At 37.1% G+C, this 16,824-nt stretch overlaps 1 pseudogene; it reads right to left on the reverse strand.

Annotated features, from left to right (window-relative positions):
- Positions 1-432: 432 nt before the first annotated feature.
- The window catches only part of LOC122814278, a 519,638-nt pseudogene continuing 503,246 nt past the window's right edge, over positions 433-16,824 (reverse strand).

Here is a 16,824-nt window from a genome sequence, read left to right on the forward strand (position 1 = left end):
AATTTATTTGAATAGTTGGGCTATCTACCCCAAGATACTCAAATTCATCTGATGTCAATGAGCCTTGATATAGGGCATCTAACAACATCATGTCTATTTTAGTATATGATCTCATTTATTGTTGCCCTTTCATATTTCTCCACATCATTTAATAGCTCATACATTTTACATATATAATCAAATTGTTTCATTATAACAACCCCCCCCCTTTGTCCGGCTTCATCACTCTGTATTCTTTATTTCTGGCTAAATCATTCAGACATAACTTATCTTCCTTTGTTAAGTTATTTATTCTTGAATTATCCATTACTAAGGCTTGTCTAAATTCACTCTCTACCAGCCTTTCAAAAATATTAATCGGGGTTACTTGGAGGTATAAAAATGCTTTTACATTTAAGGATGTTTAAACTATTATCAACATCATTGTTTCTGTCAAAAAAAATATAGTCTTAAATTCAATTGTCTTGTAAACAGTTTTAAATCAATTAACAGTTTTGCTATGTCCACCTTGAATTCAGGAACAAAACAAAATCCTTTCTTTAACACCTCAATATGTTCATTCTTTAAAACAAAATCTGTCCATTCAGGGCTTGCATTAGATATTATATCAACATTAACCATTTCTTTTTCTTCATGTGTTGGTACATTAATACTGTCACATTCAATAGCATAAAACATATCAACCTGTGAATCACATATATCTGCTTCAACAAGGTGATTTCTTGATGCATTTTGAGAATCAACAAAGTCATCACCATCTAAAGCATTATTAACTTCTGCTTCAGTCATTTCACTATCAAATACATTGTGTGAAGAAATAACAGCACTGTTTTCTGTAATATCCAATTCAGTTGATACTTCAATTAATAGAGGGCTCTCCCTCTCCCTCTTCCACTCCCCCTGGGCCCTGGGGATCTGTTCAAGTGTGGCATCAAACTAAGAAAGCACTTCATTTGAATGAGTAGAAGTGCACTCAAGACTATCAGAAAACAGCATCAATGTCAGTTATTTCATTGTAAAATATTTACAATATTTGATATTTTTTATAACAATATCAGCATGTACAATATTAGAATGTGATGTCAGCATCAATCATTCCCATATCAGGCATCTAATAGTCTTTTAAACAGTGGGGCAGTTTTCTGAGTTCTAGTTAATTTTTTATGGAGCAATAATAAGCCCCGATTTTCTAAAAGAGTTCAGTTTCAGCTGCCACAGTAGTTCACATTTTTCTGAAATAGTAGGGATATCTCCTTTCATTTCCAAAAGGTTCACACAATCATTAATTTGAAATTTAAAGCCAGTTTTCTGTCTGCTTAGGTGTTCACTTGTAGATTTATACATGTTCCTCCCTGTCTTACCTATTTTCTTTACTGTTACTTGCAGTCATCCCTACTGGCAAAATTTACTCTCTCCATTCTTGTGTTGGCTTAGTTCTTAGAATACTTTCTGATACTTTCTGAATACAGTGCTATGTATGGTTGTTATTATTCTCCTTAAGGATCTGCACCCAAAATCGCACTCCGTCCTTATTTCTTAAACTCCCTCCACTTCCTCATCATCCCTTGCAACATTTGAATCATAACCTTTTGCTTGTGTTATATGTATGAGCCTTAACTTCTTAGCTGTAAAATATCCCTTCAAATAAGTTAGTCTAAACTGCCTTGTTCTAGTGGAAGGATTAACATATCCCACTTAACTCTTGCCTTCTTCCCCTCCCAGATAAATTACTTCAATTCTTTAGTAATTATTATCTGCAACTTTTCCTCTGGTTGATAAAAATATGCCTGACTTGTATTTAAAACTTATGAGACAAAAAACATTTTCAGTGCTTGCATTGTACTATCCATATCCATAAACAAGAGCTTCCAGTTTCTCAGTTTTTGAATTATCTTTTGTTTATTCCCACATATCCTTAGCTGCAGTAACAGAGGTCTCTTTAATTCCTACTCATCTTATGTCCCCATAAATATGGGTATTGCTGAATGTTTGTGTGTAAGTATGTAATTTATGGCTATAACCTTTGTTTTATCTTCATTAATTTTATATCCCAAAAAAGCTTGAAACAGTCTCAAAATGTTCCACAGCACGGAGATGCCCTTTTCTGGATTTAACAGGAACAAAATATCATCTGCAAGTAAAGACAACTTATCTTGATTACCATGCCAATTTTATCCTTGAATTTCTGACTCCCTTATTTTCTTTGCCAGTGGTTCTAAATTTAAAGCAAATAAAGAGAAAAGCGGACACCCCTGCCTGGTTCCTCTATTCAGACACAACTTATATGAGAAGAATCCTCCCACTTTAATTTTTGATTCTGATCCTTCATATCTCATGCTCATAATTAACCTTATTATTGTATCAGGGAATGCAAATGTTTCCATTGCCCTATTCTTAAAATCCCAGCTTACTCTCTTGAATGCTTTCTCTGCACCAAACCCACCAATAGCAACAGTATTTTCATACATCCTGCTTTCTTCTGGAACATCAGTGTTCTATAAATGTTGTCAAATGTTTGCCTCCCCTGAAAACCACATTTATCTATAGTAATCATTTTGGCAAAACCTCTGCCATTCATTTGGCTAGTACAGGCACAAACACTTTATAATCATGTTTTAAAATTGAAATGGATCTATATGAAGCTGGGTCTGATAGGTCATTACTGTCATAGGTTATTAGGTTATAGGTTATTACTAGGGTAATTATCCTTGTGGGCCACTTTAAGCCTAGCCAATTACCCCATGTGAGACTCAAACCCTGCACCTTGTGTCTTTAAGGTGAACACTTTAACCATTATGCCAACCTCCCACAGCCTAATACAGCTACCACAGTTTTTTTTCCAAGATCCCTCCTTTTAAAATATTGTTAAACAAAATCTTTATCATTTTATTCCCTCCTAACTTCCAAATTTCCACAAGAATACCATCTGTTCCTAGAGAATTTTCTGTAGATTGATTATGCATCACTATTTGTATCTCATCTCCTCCCATCTTAACTGTTAGTCGCTCGGCCTCTTCTACCTCTAAACTTGGTGTAATTAAGTCTACCATAAATATTTCCATGTGTGTTGTTTCTTGATTTCCACATCTGTTTGCTTTATACAAATTTTCATAAAATTTCCAAAATGTGTCTAACACCTCTGGTTATTTCTTTTGTTATAGGCTCCCTAAGTTTGGCAACAACCCTTTCTACTTTCTGTTGCTCAAGTCATTGTGCTGTGGAGTTGTTTTCAAAGACAAAAATAGTTGCTTAATTCTTTCTGAACTCTTGCATATTTTCAAATAGTCTCTTATTTTTACTTTGGCACTCTGCAGCTACACCTCTTCTTCTGTGAGAGCCCCCTTATTCTCCAATACAGTAAGCTTTGTCAAACCCTCTAAATAAGTCATATTGCTTCTTAACGATATCTCTTTCTCTTTTATTTCTGTCTTATTTAAAACCCCATTTTCATTTTATCCCACTCACTAGCTATCATGTCTGAAGAAAGTTCTGTCTTCTCTAATACCTCTTGAATAATTTCCCCTATCTTTTTTATTAAATTCCTCTCTTTTTGACAGATATGAGAGAAAGTGCCAATGTCTCATTTTTACTTAATTACCATGCATTTCATGATTTGCCATAGCTACTGGATATATGTCAAAGCTTTCAGTTAAATGCACCTGTTCCTGTGAAATGTAATTTCTGTCCAGTGTAGCCCAGCTATTGTATCTTGGGGAATAATATGTAAATTCTGTCAGAGTTCCTACTACTGAATTCACATACCCAATATTTTCATAAATGTCTTCAGAAATCTACCCTCCTTTGTTATATTTTCATTCTATGTCCCCTGATACATCCTCACTATTGCAAGTCAAGTAAAAATCCCCAACTATAAGTAATGTTCCCTGCTGAGAGCTAATTATTTTTCCTAAAATTTCTTAAGCTCCATAATAGCAGTTTTTGGTGGAATATAAATACATGCTAGTGTAATCTTCTTCCACTTTACCACCTTACTACCACAGCTCTACTATTACTGTCTTTTTTATCTAGTATCACTATTGTAGCTCTCTAGCAATCAGTATAATTACTTTTTTCCCTTTGTTCCTGATATTTTGCTGAATATCCATCCCCAAATCATTTTTTTGTCAAATTCACATGCTAATTTCTTTCCAAATGTGTATCCTGCAAGACTATTTACATTTCAAGATACTATGAACAGCTTAGCCATTATGATAAACAGCTAAGGTTCCCACCTATTATACATGACAGCTTTTTTGAATGTGTATTTCCAACATTTGCTTTACACGCATACACTAATATTTGGCGGGCTGATCTTTTATGCAGATGTTTCTTCTAATCTCCATTTGAACCTATGTCACATTTTGAAAAACTTTTTATTTCAATGGAAACCATGAAACAAAAAACTAAATACATTTGCAAATATCCACATCCCCTGTTAAATTGGACCAAACACACAGCTATGTACATCTTCAAAAATGAAGTTTAATCCACCAAGTAGGAACAGTTATCCCAAATTGATAGCTGCAGCACAGACATTACCAAACTCATGCTAAAGATGACAGCCTGTGCTTCCACTTACACTGATTGCTGCCTGTTCTTTTCTTATCTCCATTCCCCTCCCAGATGTGAAGAACAGCTTGTGTACTTTCAAAAACATTAACTTTAGTCAGTGCACATTTTGTTAGGGCTACCTTTAAATAAAATTAGATTGTACACTGTTCTATTAAATGCATTAAAGTATTAAGGCTGTTAGGGAGGCTGTTCTCTGTTATTCTCTTCCCATAATTTATTTTTTACTAAACTGCTTGCCATTGCATCTTCAAAATTTTGCATTGCCCTAGCAAAGAATGCTCAGAATTCTTAAGATTAATTGCTTGCATATGGAGATAGGTCATTTCAATGTAAAAGTAGTTAGCAGTGAGGTAAAACAACTGACTGCAGATGCACAAAGGAATATTTGTAAATTTTATTCAGAGCATAATGTTAAACTGCCTCCAGCTGCAGACTTCTTGACTTCTACTGAACATTTGCTAATAAAAAAACACGCTAATATCTTTGCAGATGGAATAGACTTAGCAATTTTCATGGCTTTCATCATTTTGTCTTACTTTCCAAGCCTGCTTGAACACAGTCTGCATGTCTGTTCTGCATCCAAAAAATGTATTTGATCCTCAAGGAAAAAATATTCTGAAAGCATTCAGATACAGCAGCTTAAATGTCACACCTACCTCTTGTGATTCCCTGATTCCCTGATTGTTGGGATAAATGTGCTTCTTTTCTGCCTGGTATACAGTGCATAATCATTTTCCTCAGTCTCTTGTCAACAGTTTTTCATTCTTTTCCCTTCTGCCACAGTTTTGTTAGGATTAACTCTTTTTGCTGCTATGATTGAATCTTTATTTATACAGATCTTTGCTGCTTTCATGTGGCCTGGTTTGGAGCATACATTCGATGTGCCCTTTCAGTTAACAAATCCTGATGTGGAACACCAGTCCAGTTGCTTATTTGTGCTTTTATAAAATTAATGCAGTCTGTTCCTTCCTGTTTCTCTGGTACAGCAGAAATTTTCGTATTTACTGTGCTGTCTTCTATCATTTATTTTTTAAACCAGCTCTTCTTGAGAAGTCACATACTCAGACAATCTTTTCTTCATTTCAGCCTCTGATTTTGCAGTTTTATAAATTCATCTGAATAACTGGTTAAAGCGTCTTTTATTTTTTCCAGCCTTTTGTTATTTGAGTTGATATATTGAATGAATGCTGCAAATCCACACACACACTCAAAATGGAAAACAACCTGGACTAGGCAAACGAAAACCCAGTACAAAATTTAATAAAGTGCATGATACAATATAATTTAAATGGCAAATGCTTTCATCTTAACAAACTTTACCCCTATAAAAATTAAAAACCCTAGATAAATAATTTTTATATAAACGTTATATGAACCTTAGATATATATATATATATATATATATATATATATATATATATATATACACACACACACATATATATATATATATATATATTCTCGTTATTTATTTCTACGGTTTATTGTTGTTAAGAGTGTGAAGGCTGCCAGCCTAGCCAGATAGAATTCTGGAGATAATTCTGTCATCTGTAAATGTTAATGGACAGAATTTGCATGTATAAATGTCCTTTATTGTTCTGGTTTCTGCCCAGAGGTGAAGAATGTAAATGTAGTTTCTGTTAGCCTGGGAACCCAGGGAAGTGTGAAGAATGATGCAATGTGAACCAGGAATGTGATTTTAAAAACAGAGAGAATCAGAGAGCATTAAGCATTTTTGTCTTGACCATCCAACTCAGCACTGCCATTGCTCTATATGTAAGTTTATCGTAGATTTGTGTTTTCTCTTAGAAATAGCTAAAAACTAGAATGATTAGACTGTTTTTCTGTGATGTCAGAACTGTACTACTGAATTATTTTAAGTATTTATGTGTGATCTCTGAACTCTTGAATAGCACTGTGTAGTAAAAAGTATTGTCTTGTGTTTTGACTATTTATTAAATATTTTTAAACCCTTTCAACTGTGGCTGTTTTTGTAGAGATAATTGAAGCTCTTTAGAGTGCTTGTGTGCCTTTGGTAAAATTGTACAAAGCCACTCTAATAGCTTTAGCCCTGGGCTATACTACCAATTGGATAATAATATTGCACAGTAATAATTGGACACCCTTTTAAGGGCCTTTGAGTATCTGATAAATATTAGTGGGTGGTGGCAGCTGGTACTACTGTATAGTCTGGGAAAAGGGGGTACAGCTGGAGAACCTGTGCCAGCCTTCCCCAGGAATGTGTGTGGTTATATAAACTCTTCTCAAAGTGTATGTGTGTATGTGTGTGTGTGTGTGTCAGCTACATGGGCAGGGACACAAAGCACTGGTTGGACAGAGAGGGTGCTGAAGGTTTCAGCTTGCCCACTAGTCTGAGATCTGGACCCTATAGCTGTGCCAGTGGGGAGTCTTATTGGGGACCTGGAGAGCAAGGGAGCGACCAGCCCCAGACTGACTGTAATCTATGTGTGCTGTTAAGGGAAATTGCACTTTACTGTGTGTATTTGTTGTCCTTTCCTCCTATAGGAGATGCCCCTCACTGGTGTTAGTGGTGAGGATTGAGGCTCCTTGATTGCTTGGCCAGGTCACAAGTGTCACAAAGAGTTTTAAGTATTAACAATTACTATAATTTATAGCTTATTACTCACTGGTTTTATATACATTATTAAATAAAAGGCCAAGGAGTTTGGTCTAATTTAGTACATATGTAAACATATAAAAAATATTTATGTGATGTCTATATATGTTAAGTATTTTATAAATATTTTTGTAGGATTTTATGTGTGTATATATGTAGTATGTATATTTCTGTAAATGCTTAGCTTTGTGAGCCACATGACATTGTTTAGTTTTTAAAAAGGATAACTCTTTTTTATGTGGATGTCTGATGAAGTTTTGTTGTTAACAAGACAAAAGCGCTTACCATTTGCATTATATTGTATTTATCCACTTTTTAAGTCTTTTTTGGAGTACTGCGTTTTCATTTGACTAGTCTGTATTGTTGTTTTCCATTTTTGAGTTGATATATTCCTTCGATGTTTCATCTATTTTAATTACCTATGAGTACATTTAATTTATTTTTTCATGTAAATTACTGGAAGCCATCTTTTGAATCAGAGCTGAAGCTTGAACTGCCTTATGTTGAAAAGCTACACAATTATTCCCAGCCAGTGTTTTCTCTTCAGCTTTTCTTGTTGATTTTCTTTCCAGTTCTGTAAATTTCTTCTTTCCTGGCATCCATTGTACGGACTAGCCAGTAACTGAATTTTACCCAAGCTGATAATATCACTAGGTCTTTTTTCTCATTTTCTGTTTTTCACTGGGAGAGCTGCAATTAATCTGTTAATCAGTGTGCATCTTGAAAGTTGATGTTTTTTCCTTTTCTTTTCAGTTTGCTGGACTAATAACGCGCACACACACACACACACATCTGTATGTGTGTGTGTGTGTGTGTGTGTGTGTGTATATATATATATATATATATATATATATATATATATATATACACACACACACACATGATTAGTGTAATATTATATAAATGAGCTATTGAAATTTCAGACGGTCTTGACTGTGGACCTTTATCCCTTTCAGGTCCCAAGCTTCCCTCCATATCCTTCTTCATCTCTTTATTTTGAAAATTGCATTACATGATCTTCTACTCTCTGCACTCTCCAACCTCTCCTTTTCCATACCTGCCATCAGTTGGTTCCACAGCTATCTACACGGCTGCCAGCAGTCAGTTGTCTGGCACAACGATCTATTCCCTCGCCTCCCTGTTACTCTCGGGGTTCCCCAAGGCTCCATCCTTGGCCCCTTGCTTTTCTCCATTTTTACCAATGACCTGCACACCACCACCAAACATGCCTCCCTCATAAAGTATGCAGATGACCCCAATGTCATCTGCTCAGCTACAACTCTAACAGAACTACAACAGATCATTCAAGCATCTTTCCCTTCTGTTGAAAGTTGGCTATTAAATGCTCAACTCCTCTTCAACCCAAATAAGACCAAACTCCTCATCTTTCAACCCTCAAAATCTACCCCAAACATCCCCCATTTCAGCATACTTGCCAAAGACAACACTTCCATCTTACCAACAGCCCACACTAAGCTACTCTATGTACAAATTGACAATAAACTCAAATTTGACACTCGCATATCACTCGCAATAAAAAAAGTCCACAAAAATCTGGATGCCTTGTATAGAAACCAACAATACCTAACCAAACCAGCCGGAATCTGTACCACAACTTCCCAACTAATCTTAACCCTGCTCACAAATCTTTGACAATCAGACCTAAAGAAACTCGAAACCTGCTACAATAAAATTGCAAAATTTGCATCAAGGGACTCCCACCACAGTCACCAGTGTGTCTCCCTTAGAAACCTAGACTGGCTTGAGCTCCCTCAACTCCTACGCCTAACCCAACATACCTTTGCTCATAAACTTGTAAACCACCCTCTTAAAATTCCCTCACTTCATACACTTCTCCAACCCTACCAATCCTCCAGACCCCTTCGCTCCTACAACAAAATACTCCAAATCACCAAACCCAATAACTCTGCAGGGGAAGCGCTGTTCTCCTACTCCGTATACAAAATCTGGAACTCACTTCCCACTGCCATAACTACTCTCCCTTCCAGCAGCCTCTTCAAAAATGCTCTTAAAGCACACCTAAAATCTCACTGGCTATGTCCTTGTCCATACCCCAACTGACCCCCCCCTTTCTTCTGTACCATTAATTACCTGCCAGCTCTACTATTTGCTCTCAACAGGTTATCAGTATTTTATTACTGTTTCATATCCTTTAACTAACAGATGATTGCAGTACAATGTTTACTCTTTTCTCTTTGAGAAATTAATACTACTAGGCAAATGTCTTGCACCTTATATTGTTATTATACTCTGACATATGCATTACTTGTCAGACTGTGTCTTTGCTATAAATACACTGTTTTTTTTCCCTCTGAAATGCTAGATTATACTATTATATTATGTGACATTTTGCTTGTCTGAATATATGGAGCCTTCCTTGTGATATTATACTCTGACATATAGCTCATTTTTCCTGTTGAACTGTGTCTTTACTATAATTATACTGTTTCTTTTTTCATCTGATATGCCAGATTGTACTCTTATATTATGTAAATCTCATATGTCTGAATATATGGAGCTTTTCTCCCCCGGCCTCCGCTGAAAATGGGCATATACCCAGTCGGACTTTCCCGGTCAACAAATGTAAAATAAATAAATAAATACATACATTTTTAAGAATTTACTTTCATTTGAATTGGAGGAAAATTAACTTTACTCAATTTAGGTATTATATGTTTTAAAGGAAGTAATCACGAACTTGAATAAGTGCTAATTTTGTGAATTTTAAAAAGTTTTGGTTTTGCAACAGGCATTCAAGATGGTGGTAACTGGCTGCCAATTGGCACAACACTGATTTTGTCTTAGTCACATTTTTTTTGTTATTCTTGCTGTTACTTGCTACATTTTGCTGACATTTGAACTTTATGATGTTTATTTTATATATAGATGGCTGTTTAGTTTTGCATTTTTCTGTTTTATTACTTCAGAACTATAACTGCCACATGGCTATGTCATGGTACTGCAATGTTGCAGTGCTATAGTTTTCTTGGTGGTTTACTTTTCACCACCTTGGCAGATGTTAGAACTGTGTTTTGGATAAACAGAGGAAACACTATGTTGATAGGAGTGCTATAGCTGGGCCACCTGCCTGTTAATTTTTTATCATAGGATCATAGGAGGTTACTAGGCTGTTGGCCCTGAGGCCCTTATAAGCCTAGCCAAGAGTTTAGCCCATGTCTAGACAAATCAGCACTCAATGCCCCTGTTTAGCAGGGACAAGGGTGGAATCTCAGGGGTATATTTTCTGTTTCCCATCCAGTTATCCAGGTTGTGCTTAAAAAGGGGTAAAGAGGTAGTCTGCTTGATGTGGAGAGGGTGTCTAGTCCATAGATGGGGGAGTCTCTGGGACACAAATCTGTCCCACCAACAAGTCTTGTTGATGTCACAGACCATGTTGAGGCTGCACCTGTGGGTTACTCGAGTGGAGCTTAACTTGCGGATATGCAGCAGTCCCATCAAGGTGGAGTTCATGATCGCCTTGTATGCCAGACAGAGGTCACCTCTGAGGAGTCTGTATGAAACTGAGTAGAAGGATAGGGCTTTTAGCCAATCTGTGTATGGTAGATGTTTGAGGCCCTGGATTCTCCTGGTGAGGAACCTCTGTGGCCTCTCCAGCTGCTGCATGTGCTTTGCAAGGTACATGCTGAAAGGGGCATTGTACTCAATAATGGGACTTATAAGGGAAGAATACAGGGATGCTACAACCTCCTTGTCCTTGGATGTGATACCCTTACTTATGAGGTGGGCTATATAGAAGGCTTTCCATGCAATAAAAGCAACATGGTAGTCAAAAGTCAAGTTGCTATCAACCTGGGTGCCCATACCCCTCACAACTGATTGTGTGCTTAGGACATTGCTATTAATGTGATAATTTGTGGGGACGTCACTCTCCCCAAAGGGGGTGATGATGCATTTTTTGGTATTCAGCTTGAGGCCATGTTTCTGCACCAGTCATTTATTTGAGTGAGACCCTCTTGGAGGATGTCCACATTACTAGGGGAATTGACGACAGCACTCCACTTGCAGTCATCTGCAAAGTTGGTCAGCCATAGCCCACTGGTTTTGCCCTGCACCTCAGAAAAGTATATCCCAAATAAAACAGGCCCCAAGACCAAACCCTGGGGTATGCTGCTTGTTACGGGTTTACTGCATGAGGTGGCTTCCCCTATTTTGTCTAGGTGGGTTCTATCAGTGAGCCACTTTGCTACCTATCTGGTAACATATGAATTGATGCCTAGTTGAGAGAGTTTATCTATTATGCCTGAGTGGGGAGTAATGTCAAAGGCTTTGGACAGGTCAAAGTAGGTAGTGTGCACTCTTTTTCCTTCATCCATGCCTTTGGTGACTGTCTCAAAGAAGTCTACCAAATTTAGCAGACATGACCTCCCCTTGATGAAGCCAAACTATGTGGGATCAGGTGTTTGGAGGTTGCCAATGTCTTTGTTAATGAGGTCCATGATAATCCATTTCATGGACTTGCAGATCAGGCGAGTTAGGCTGATGGGTCTATAATTTCCTGGATCGGCGGATGCTCCTCCTTTGTGTAAAGGAATGGCAGTGGCTGTCCTCCACTCAGCTGGAATGAAGCCAGTACTCAGGCTTTGATTGAATAGGGTGCCTAATGGTGTTGCAGGTTCCTGCCTGAGTTCATGTAGGATGCAGCCTGGGATGTTATTTGGTCCCATGGAGGCTGTATTTATTTGCCTTTGAGAGAGCAGTGATGACCTGTTCCCTAGATGTAAGGCGAAGGCAGGTACTGGGAATGTCCTGATTTACTGATGGGGGGGAAAGAGGGGTAACATTTTCGCTGAATCTGTCATCCAGCAAGTTTGTTATATCTACGGCATTTGTATATGTAGTGTCCTTGACCACCAGTTCTGAAAAGATCTGGGTGCTTCCTTTGAGGTTGCAGACATATGTTAAGAAGGCCTTATGATTGTCTCTAGTAGATGAGGCCAATCTGGACTTGAAGTTTGCTTTGGAGGATTTCACTAGTGCTCTTATTTGCTTGTTCAGGCTAAGGAGACATTGCTTCCAATTGGGCTCATGCTCCTTCTTGGTCTTGGACAGCAATTTCTTCCTTTTGTTATAGAGTTTATTTATTGCACATGTCCACCAGACAGGTTTACTCTTCCTTGCGGAAGATGATTTAGTCCTGCTTCTTGGTCTTGGACAGCAATTTCTTCCTTTTGTTATAGAGTTTATTTATTGCACATGTCCACCAGACAGGTTTACTCTTCCTTGCGGAGGATGATTTAGTCCTGTCGGGTATTCCTGATTCCATGCATCTATATAAATTCTTGTATAGTGCTTTGGTGTAGTTTTGAATATTGGTGCCAGTTCCTAAAGAGGGGCGGGGGGCTGTGAAGCTGTTTATACCATCCCTCATGAGACTGTAATCAGCTTTGGAGAAGTTTTTATGTCTGATCCTAGCTGGGGGGGGGGGGGGTTGGGGGAGATGGTGACTTCGAAAGTTACCACTTTATGGTCGGATCTTACCAGGGAGGATGATACTATAGGGATGCTGCAGTGGTAACCCATGTTTGTTAACACCATGTTCAAGATATCTTGTCAATGGTTAACTGCACCTGGCGTGTCTCCTGTGCTTCATACTGTTTGACCAGCCTGGAGGTGTGCATGTCTTTAATATATATTGAAACTCTACCTCCTTTGGCTTTACTGCCCACAGTTTGGGGTCTGAATGTATGATAGGATAGTAACCAGGTAAGGCTAGGGGGCTCTCCACAGCTTTGAACCAGGTTTCTGTGACTGCACAGATGTCAGCATGTTCCAGGATTAGGAATGCTTGCAATGAGTGCAGTTTCATGATTAGACTCCTTGCGGTTAGCAGCATGACCTTTAATTTGTGTTTTGTTGAAATTTTTATGACGGTAGTTTTAACTTCATCACTTTTCCTAAAAAAGACACTATAGGGGAGGCAAGAGCCTTTGCCAGAAGCCTGAAGCCCAGGTGAGGCAGATGAAGGCCATCTCTGGCAAAGCATCATGTTCTGTCAATCATATCTTCCCAGGCTGTCAGGTACTGGATCCCCTGGAATGACACCAGAAACTAAGCCAATTGTTAAAGTCAGTCATTTTCTGTTTGTATTGAGTCATCATTCTGGGTGATGGCAGAAGGTCTCCTTTGTTTGGGTATATTTATGTGGAGGACCTCTGCATATGTAGGTGTGGGTGGTGTTTGTGGTGTAGTGATTGTGTTGACAACCTTTTTGGTGCCAGATGTACTGGCTTGAGGGGGCAGAGAGCTTGGACTCTAGGTTCCTATATAATTGCATCTCTCACAAATTGTGTTCCTAGCTGGTAGTAGTAGATGGTTGTCCATGTACATGAGGCAGTTGCTATACTGTCTCAGGATGCCCACATCAACCAGACTGGCAGGAGAAACTGTAGAAAAATTTCCTTCCACATTTGTCAGAATCTGAGGGAGAAAGGCCAGAGAGAGCTAAGGGGGGTGGATCTAATCCCAAGTGCATAAACCAAAACTAAGATCTTAAAATAACACTTAAGAATAACATTTAACAATTTAGACAGGCTATAAACAAGCAGTAATAAATGCAACAGAAAAGATGCAGTTGAACACTTTAGAGAACAGTCAGCAAATAGCAGGAAAAAGCAAAGCAAGATGAAGTAACAGAATAGTAAGAAGAAACACAAATTAGAAAAATATAAGCAGTTGAATAAAGTGTCTTTTTTAATAAAGTGGGAAGGAAGAGAGCAGGAACAGAAGATAATTCAAGGTTAAGGGACTAAGGGGTTTGGCCGTCCCAAATGGTCTCTGTATTAGGTAGAATGAGCTAAAGAGATGGGACTTGGAGTGTCCCAGATCAAATTTACAGAAAGGGTGGGCAACTGTAAAAGCCAACAACTTTAAGAACACAACAGCAATACTGTGGGAGGGTGGGAGGAAAAAAAAGTTTCAGCACAGACCGGAAAACAAAATTTGGCCAGCAAATATATAAATAATTCAGTCAAGCAAAAATAAAGGCAGTGCAGAACACTGAACAGTTAAAGTGCCAAAAAATATACTTATCAGCTCTATATCTCTAGATTGTTTGAGAAGCACTCTTAGTCAGAACACAAGGAGGTTCTAGCAATGATATTGATTTTTGTTGTTTTTTTTCAAGTACTAATGGAGCTGTGTTTCTTCTGAAATGTAGGGATGGCTGGATGTTATTAAGTGCAGTGACATTCCAAATGAACACTTTTATTGTTGCAAATCCGTAGTATGTTATTTGTTGAACTGTGCTAGGGTTTTCATCTAAGTGACAGTAGACAGTTTGAATCTAGTTGTCTTGCTGTGCAGTGTTAGCTGTAAGGATAGTTTATTGCCTGTGCTTTCAACTGGTGTATTGTTAGGAATACTGATAAACCACATCACAAAGTATTCCATCCATCTAGTCTGAATTTTATTAACTCGATGATATAAATTTCAGTTGTGACAATTGTATTTAAATATTTAAATTCATCTAGATGTGTTTGCTTTTTGCAAGTAAGATTCATTTATAACATATCACTTTGTTAGTATTTGAATTATATTTATTCATATTTTGTATTATATCTGCTTGTGTTTTGGGCATTGCATAGGTTTAAGCACTTAAATACTTTACTTAACTAGAATATATTTATAGTTGAAGCATACATTTTTAAGTGTCTCATAAAAAGTCTTGCACCACCAAATACAGAGAAGAACTATTCCACATGTGGGGTTTCTACTTTATACTCATTTAAATAAATCTTTTTCATCAAAATAAATGTGCTTTATATACAAAAATAACCTTAGCCATCTGTATGGAAGAAGGGTTGTTTACTATCTTCTGTTATTGGTTCCAGTATTGTATAATGAACTCTATGACTTTAGTCACTAAGCTACTCACAGCCTATGACAGAACTCTGAACATAGCTCTGATATGTTAATAGTTAATTCTTTGTATGCTGAGCTCATGTAGGACTTGGCAAAAGACTTCCTGAAATGCTGCCCAGGGGAAATAAATTAACATGCTTGTGTTTTTAGGTGTATGAGATTATTTAAATGCATATCTTGACATTTTCTGATTAAGAATTTAAAACCCATCCCTGTGACTCTTAAATAAATGTAATGCTTAAAGCCAACAGCATACAGACAGTTCAGAAAAGGAAAAACTGTGAACATATGAAGTTCGTTTCCTTACCTGTTCCCAGATCATTGTCATTTCCTGGAGCAGTCCATTTTAAAATAAAGTTATTTTCTTTGATTGTGGCTTCAAGATCAGTTATTTTGCTAGGTGGAAATATGTCAGAGAATGTTCCAGATGGAATTCCATCTACTGAAAATGTTCCGCAAGAGGATGTCCTACTGAAGCTGCCTGTATTGACATTAACATCTTCATCATTCATGGCTGGCTTTGATGGATTAAACTGGATTTGACCTTCAAAATAGAAATCCATACAGTGAAAATTAATGTTTTCCCTTTGTTGAAATAGTTTAAATTGCTACATTTTCATATTATGGCATGTCAATATGATGGGCATCATTTGATTAAAATGTAAAGCTCTGCATAATAAAGTTTATGTACACATTTGAACAGAAACTATAGAAAACAGGTAACCTGGGACCTTGTTTAACAGTTTAGTTCTATAGAGCTTTTTGTGTTTGGGTAACTAAGAAAAATATGAAAAAGAAATCTGTCAATTCAAATGCAGCACTTAAAAATTCTAAAATCTAGTTATTTTATACACAAGTATATTATATTCTAATACTGTACTTCAACCAGTTAAGGTATGAAATATTTACTTGTGTTACATTGTTATAATACGTGCATTCATGGTTACCACCTGAATTCTACAATGTCTCTTTTCAGTCATTGTTATTTTAATTTGTTTTATATTCAGACTGTTACATGTTGCTTTGAATTATTGTTTCTTTTATATTTAACGTTACATATTTTCTCACTGAAACTCAACTAAAACTGAGAAGCAGTTGGAGATGTCAAAGAATTAATTAAACTGGAATGTATGGAGCACACTGATTATGCTCAGAAATTGAGAAAAAGATAGCCTTGCTATAGCTAGGTCTGAATTTTGAACCTAACTTTAGCATAGGGGATTATAATTGGGTCTGCACTCATAACGAACTTATTTCGTGCATCAGACATGGATGCCAAGAAATTCACCTTCAGAGGGAAGTTCAAGAGATGCATCTCGGCAACCATGTTGAGAACACATAGCAAAGAATATTGGACAGTTTTAGGGATCATGGAGGGGGTCCTGTAATACATTATGATCTGATAGCTGGTTTTATTTAGAGTGAGTTGAAGCTCATTAATTTTGGGTTGTGTGTCTCTAGGAATCTGCCTTGAGCTAATATGGTCTTTAATAAATACGGATACTCCACTTATTAAAGACCATATTAGCTCGAGGCAGATTCCTAGAGACACACAACCCAAAATTAATGAGCTTCAGCTCACTCTAAGTAAAACCAGCTATCAGATCTGTCCAATATTCTTTAATATATTGGAACTACCCATTGATAAACTGGGAGACCTATACCTCAAATATAGGTTACGCAAAAATTCCTCAGTTTCATAATCAAGAATT

Source organism: Protopterus annectens, chromosome 10.part0, assembly GCF_019279795.1.
Source record: "Protopterus annectens isolate FY-2018-M chromosome 10.part0, PAN1.0, whole genome shotgun sequence".
In the NCBI taxonomy this organism is placed as follows: domain Eukaryota; kingdom Metazoa; phylum Chordata; order Ceratodontiformes; family Protopteridae; genus Protopterus; species Protopterus annectens.